The sequence below is a fragment of the Arachis duranensis genome, unplaced genomic scaffold (assembly GCF_000817695.3).
Source record: "Arachis duranensis cultivar V14167 unplaced genomic scaffold, aradu.V14167.gnm2.J7QH unplaced_Scaffold_91279, whole genome shotgun sequence".
Lineage (NCBI taxonomy): Eukaryota > Viridiplantae > Streptophyta > Magnoliopsida > Fabales > Fabaceae > Arachis > Arachis duranensis.
This window is the reverse complement of record NW_026265204.1, coordinates 12,340-18,608: the sequence shown is the minus strand read 5'-3', so window position 1 is coordinate 18,608 and position 6,269 is coordinate 12,340.

Sequence of the window (6,269 nt, the reverse complement as noted above, 5' to 3'; positions counted from 1 at the left end):
TTTTTTTGTTTTTCTTTTGAACCAAGGATTTTCTTATTGAGGTTCATAGACAGTAGGTCACTCTCTACTTAGAAAAAGACATTCTAGTCCACTTATTCACTAATAGTGAGTTCTTATACAATCACACACATACCACCACTTACATTTATTCTATTTCTTTCTAACAGTGAACCATCTCATTTCACAATCAAACATTTCTTTTATTGAATTAAAGATGCAGGGGACAGACATGCTTCTTGTTAAGTGAAAGTAAACACACAAGCACAAGCTTAAACTAGCTTACTTATTTTAAGGTAAACACACATAATGCAAAGACTATTAAAATGACAACTTAAGGATGCAAGGACACTTCAACAGATAGAATGCATGCTTTTTCTTTGTAGTGATGAATAAGGAGCAAGTCCACCTTTTATTTGTCATGCTTTTTCTTTCTTCTTTCATATACTTGGTTGTTGGTGTTCCCTGTGTCCATGTTTGTTGTCTGTTGACCTCTCCAAAACCCAGCTTTGTTCATCGTCTCCTCTACTCTATCTTCAAGCATCATGGCTTTGTTTGCTTCTATTTCACTTTTATTTTTGAAGAACTCCTCATATGTTGGGAATGCTGGATCCATGTTGTGCAGATGTTCACCAACATAATTCAGTTTGATTTGACTATTAATGTTGTAATCGGCTTGGACTTCATATCTTGCATCTTGGAGGGTCGTAAACTCATTGATAGCTCTCATGGTTTCGGCCTGCATTTGTGCCAACTTCCCAAATGCCTCATGAGATTGAAAGGCATGTTCTTCTTGCATTGCAATGAATTTTGACTCAAACTCATTTTGTTGATTCATCATTTGCAGCTGCCATTCTTTTTGTTCTTGTTGATGCCTCAAGTATTGTGAATGGTACTCTTCTTGCCTTTCTTGAATTCTTGTGTATTGGTGTGATAATCTTCCAATTGCTTCTTGCATTTGAGTCATGTCCATATTGCCTTGTGGGACAAAGTGCGGCTGTTCCTCCTCTTCTTGTGGTTCTTCTTCTGGTTGTGGCTCATCTTCTTCCATTGCTTCTTCTCTTTGCCTTCTTGGTCTTCGGCCATGATGTGCTTCGGGAGTCGTTGTCATTCTTTCAATGGTTATGGGTAAGCCTTGGCTTATCCACTTTGGATTCTCATCTTCCAGTGGTACTTTAGCCTTCATACATAACCTCCAAATGGTACTTGGATAGTACAACCAAGATCCGGCCGCATTCTTCTCGGCAATCCGTTGAATATCTTTTGCAAGAATCTCATGGACTTTGATCTCTCCTCCTACCATGATGCAATGCAACATCACAGCTCTCTCCCTGTTAACTTTTGAGGTGTTTACTGTGCCCAGAATTGATCTTTTCATCAGCTCATACCATCCTTTAGCTTCCGGGGTGAGGTCACATCTCTTCAAATACTTATATCGGTTCTTGCCATCTCCTTCCCATTCGGAGTTCTCTAAACAAATATCTCTAGCAATCTCATCATAGTCTTGATCCTCATTCAACCTTTGTTGGTATCCCGGTTCATTAAAGCGGACTGACTTTAGCCCCAAGACTTTCTTGATTGCATTCGAGCTAAAATCTACTTCCACTCCCCGCACATAGCTCTTGTATGTTGGTGGCTCACGCATGTCAAGCCTTGGGACGTTGGCATAAAACTCTCTTACAATATTGGCATTGATTCGGGTGTCTGGTGATGTAAGCTCCTCCCACCTCCTCTTTTGAATTTTGTTCTTCATTTCTTGACATCCATCATCCGGAAATAAGAATGGGATTTCCGGATAGATCTTCTTGTTGTTCATCCACTCCATTTGAAATTGATGGTATGAAGACTTGAATCTCCATCGGTCATATTCATGGGTGCTTTCCTCCACCATAGGTTCTTTTCCTTTTCTTCGTTTGGTTCTTGATGAGGAGGCCATGATCACTTAGTTGGTGGAGTTTTGTAAGGTTAGAGGGGTGTGAAGAGTGTTAGAGAGTTTGATGTGAGTTTGGGGCACAAAGAGGTGAGACCGAATTGGTTGGGGTGAGAATTGACGAAGGGAGGTTTAGATTGTTGGAAAGAAGTGTAGCTTATGGTGAAGGATGAAAGAATTGAGGTTTCAAAGCCACAAGGATTCGGTTATGTGCATGGCTAAAAGGTGGTGAGCTTTTTAAATGAGCAATGAAAGGCTAGGATGAAATTGGACTCATGGGAATCAAAGGTATGTATGAAAAGATGAATGAAGACAAAATATGCTCCTTGCCTTGCCTTTGCCGTGACCAACTTCTGAGGAATGGCAGATTCTTTTTTTGATGTGATGATATTTTGTCCTCATGCTATGCTTTTCCTTTGTCTTGTCTCTTTCATTGAAGATTCTTTGACTACCTAATCATCACAACAAAACAACACACATTAGCTCATTTAACCGTGGCTAGAGTTGTTCTTTTTATAAAAAAAAAATTGTGAACCATCAATCCTTACACTATTTGAGTCGTGACACTCTCTTAGGAGGACACCAAACTTAATGTTTGGTTATGTGCAAAGAAAATGAGTTTTTTTTTTCTCCAATTAGTGTAATCCACATGTCAAATGTTCATAAGAATTGTTTTTGTTTCACTTTCTTTTTCTCTCTTTTTTTTTTCATGAAGGATCAATTGTGTTTCTTAAATTGGTGCATCAAAGTTTGATGAACACCAAACTTGTTTCTTGTTAAAAATTACACCACAATTAATTCCTTCATCATCAAGTCAAAATTTTCTATTTAAGAGGTTTTGGAAGAAAAACAATTTGTATGATTATTGATGCATGAATTCCTCATTTTCATGAAGTTATGTGAACACCAAACTTAGTGTTTGGCTATATGCTTTATCAAGACACTTTCTACCTCAGGTTGGGTTGCCTCCCAACAAGCGCTTCTTTAATGTCACTAGCTTGACATTGAGGCTCTCTTTTATGGTGGTTGGTGCTTGTAGGGCCTCAATTTGTCTCCCCTGACTGTGATCCTCTTCTTTGTTTTCTGGTGTTCAATCTCTGCGTGCTCTAATGAGAGTATGTTGCTGACAATGTAGTAATCCTCAGTTTGTTGATTTGCACCTAACTGTTGATATATCAGTTGCACTTTGTCACCTTTGGACAGCCCCTCTGTTGGGATCCTCCTGTTCTTCCAACCCCTTTTTGTTTTGTTTCTGTGTTTCATCTTTCCTTTTGTTGATCTTTTTTTTCTGGCCATGGGCTTCTCTTGGGGACCTCTTTTCTCAGTGACTAATATTCCAATATCCTCTTGGGCTTCTTCATTAATTTGCATAATTCTTGGCCTTGGGGTGTTGCTGTGACTTTCCTTGTCATTTTCTTCCTTCAGCTGTGATCCTCCCTTGTCAATTTCCATATAGTCTTTCTTCTTTTCACTAAACTGTGCCTCTGGTAAGACCTTCAGAATGACATTCTGATCATGCATCCTGAGAGTTAACTCCCCTTTCTCTATGTCTATGATGGCTCTAGCCGTGGCCAAGAATGGCCTTCCTAGTATAACAGAGTCACTATCATCCTCGTCTGACTCTAGAACCACAAAGTCAGCAGGATATATAAAGCTGTCCACCTTGACCAAGAGATTTTCAACTACACCCCTAGGGTGCACCATTGACTTATCTACCAGCTCCAGCGACATTTGTACTGGTTTGATTTCCTCTATGTGCAGCTTTTTCACCAGGGAGGACGGTATCAAATTAATACTTGCTCCGAGATCGCACATTGCTTTAGTGACGGTTACTTCCCCAATGGTGCAAGGTAACAAGAAACTCCCTGGGTCCTCAAGCTTGGGAGGCAGCCCTTTTTGAATCAAGACTCTGCATTCCTCAGTGAGTGATACGATTTTCTTCTCATCCCAACTTCTTTTCTTATTGATGAGTTCCTTCAAGAACTTGGCATACAGAGGCATCTGCTCAAGTGCTTCAGTTAGAGGGATATTGATTTCCAGCTTCTTGAAGGTCTCAAGAAATTGGTGGAAATGTTGGTCCTTAACCTCTTTGTTGAATCTCTGAGGATATGGTAATGGAGGTGTGATGCTCTTTCCTATTTGCTGCTGTCCTTGAGTCTTTTCCTTTGAGCTATGTGGCTGGTTGTCCTTCTCCTTGAGTTTCTCAGTGCTTTTGGTTGGCATCTCCTCTTGATCCTTAGCTTGATCTGCTTTTGTTTGCTTCTCATCCTCTGTTGGTTCTTTGATGCTCTCTTTTTGCTTCTTTGTAGTGTCATTGTTGCTCATCAGTATCCTCCCACTTCTCAATTGTATTGCCTTGCACTCCTCCTTGGGATTTGGGATTGTGTCACTAGGCAGTGAGCTTGAAGGTCTCTCAACAGACATTTGCTTGGAAATTTGCCCGATCTGCCTTTCTAGGTTCTTTATGGATGCCTCATGGTTTTTGTTTGTCATTTCTTGGAGTTTCATCATTTTTTCTATCATGGTTTCCAAGTTGGTGACTCTTTGGGGTTCAGGTGGTGCTTGTGGTGGGTTATGAGCTGTGGTTGGTGGATGATAGGAGTTTTGGTTGGTGGATTGATATTGGTTGTGAGTGGGGTAATTGTTTTGAGGTTTTCTATAGGTATTTTGGTTGGTTTGCTGCTGGTTGAAATTTTGATTGTGTCTTGGGTTGTTTTGGTTTGAGTTTCTCTGCCATGGTTGTTGGTTTTGGTTGTGAGTATCTCCCCATCTGAGGTTGGGGTGATTCTTCCATGAGGGGTTGTATGTATCACCATAGACTTCATTTTGATTAGAGTGCATGTACTGGACTTGTTCTCATTTGAATTAGAATGCATATACTGAACTTGTTCTTGCTGTGGCTCTTCTTGAACTTCTTCATTTTGTCCCCATGTGGTTGATGGTTGGCTAGTGTTGACTGCTGCAACTTGGAGGCTGTCAATCCTCTTGGTCATTTGCTCAAATTGTTGTTGAATTTGCTGCTGCATTAGTTTGTTTTGAGCCAGGATTGAATCTACTCCTTCTAGCTCCATTACTCCTCTTCTCTGTGATGGTTGGCGACTTCTTTGATGAGCAAAGAAGTATTGGTTGTTGGCCACCATATCAATAAGTTCTTGAGCCTCCTCTGCAGTTTTCATGAGCTGCAAGGAACCTCCAGCTGAGTGATCCAAGGATTCCTGAGACTTTAGTGTTAAGCCTTCATAGAAGTTTTGCAGCTTCTGACTTCAGTGTTAAGCCTTCATAGAAGTTTTGCAGCTTCTCCCATTCATTAAACATGTTGGAAGGGCATTTTCTGACTAGAGCTTTGTACCTCTCCCATGCCTCATAGATGGGTTCATTCTCCATTTGTGTGAATGTTTGTACCTCGGCCTTCAACCTTATGACCCTCTGTGGTGGATAAAATTTGGCAAGGAACTTGGTTACCAAGTCATCCCAGTTGTTGATGCTGTCTCTTGGAAATGATTCCAACCATTGTGTAGCCTTGTCCCTGAGAGAGAATGGGAACAACATCAATTTGTAACTGTCAGGAGGCACTCCATTAGTTTTGACAGTGTTGCATATCCTCAAGAAGGTAGATAAGTGTTGATGTGGGTCTTCAAGTGATCCTCTAAAGAGCAATTGTTCTGAACCAAAGTGATGAGTTGTGGTTTAAGTTCAAAATTATTTGCATTGACATTTGGAGCCAAGATGCTGCTTCCACAATGTCTAGGATTGGCAAAGGTATAGGAAGCTAATACTCTCCTCTGGGGTGGGTTTTCATTGTTGTTCTCTGCTCCCCCAGGTGGATTAGTTGAATGGTCCTCCATATCTTGAAATTCTTCGTCTGATTCTTCTTCTCCAACTATATTCTTTCCTCTCTCACCTCTCCTCAACCTCCTGAGGATCCTTTCATCTTGTTCATGAAAATTTAGTGTGGTTCTTCTTGTACCTGACATACAAGCATAACATGAGAAATGCACACACCAATGATACTTCAATCTACTGCTGAATTGAAGTTTTAGTTAGTTTAAGCAAAAAATCAAACAGTTAGTGGGTTAGTCAAAAATTAAGAAAAAGTGCTTGATCTAAATTACCACCTCACTTAATCATTGTCAATCTAATCAATCCCCGGCAACGACGCCAAAAACTTGATGGGTAAATTTTGGTTGAGACAAGAATCTCTTCCAAAACAACACCAATCTAACCGGCAAGTGCACCGGGTCGCATAAAGTAATAAAAACTCACGGGAGTGAGGTCGATCCCACAGGGATTGAAGGATTGAGCAATTTTAGTTTAGTGGTTGATTTAGTCAAGCGAATCAAGA